Consider the following 930-nt stretch of genomic DNA (forward strand, 5'->3'; position numbering starts at 1 on the left):
GATTCGAACCCGCCACCTTAGGTGTACGTGGCTGGCGCCTTAGCCAGTTGAGCTATAGGCGCCGAGCCTTGAGACAGAGTCTTAAGCTGTCGCCCTGGGTAGAGTGCTGTGGCGTCACTGCTCACAGCAACCTCAAACTCTTGGACTTAAGTGATCCTTTTGCCTCAGCCTCCCAAGTAGCTAGGACTATAGTCGCCCTCTGCAATGCCCAGCTATTTTTTGGTTATAGTTGTCATTGTTGTTTGGCAGGCCTCGGCTGGATTCGAACCTGCCAGCTCCAGTGTATGTGGCTGGTGCCTTAGTTGTTGAGCTAGAGGCACCAAGCCTCCAATTTCCTATCAACAATCTTAATTAGGGTGATTTGGTGTTCAGCCCATAGGGCGTTCCCTACACTGGCATACTTAGTCTCAACATAGTTGGATGCAAGTACAGAAAGCTGGGTTTGGTGGTAGTCCAGGCCTTTAACAGCACTGTGAATTCCACTAGCAAGGCCATCATGGATGAGGGTGGCCTTCAGCACCTATTGTAAATCAATATTAACATCTCTTACACCACCAGCAGTACATGCTATTTTCACCCTTATGGTGGGGTGTGGGTGAATATGAATCTTGAACATGCATAAGCCTTCACCTCCATTTCACATGGCAGCAGCGGGAAAGCAAGCAATTTTGAATTTGAAAGCACTTGCATTAAATTTGTGCATCACTGTATCATATTTACATCTTAGTAATATTAAATCATCTGACTTTTGAGGAATTATATGCTCAAAGTGGCTTTAATTTTCACATACTTTTGGACCTGGCAAGGTGGCTCATGCCTGTAATCCTAGCACTGGGGGGTCTCGGGCCGATGGATCACCTGTGCTCCCAGGTTCTAGACTAGCCCAAGCAAGAGCAAGACCCTGTCTGTAAAAAATGATCACCTGACCAT

Source organism: Otolemur garnettii, unplaced genomic scaffold (genome assembly GCF_000181295.1).
Source record: "Otolemur garnettii isolate 467f Iridium unplaced genomic scaffold, OtoGar3 scaffold00372, whole genome shotgun sequence".
Lineage (NCBI taxonomy): Eukaryota > Metazoa > Chordata > Mammalia > Primates > Galagidae > Otolemur > Otolemur garnettii.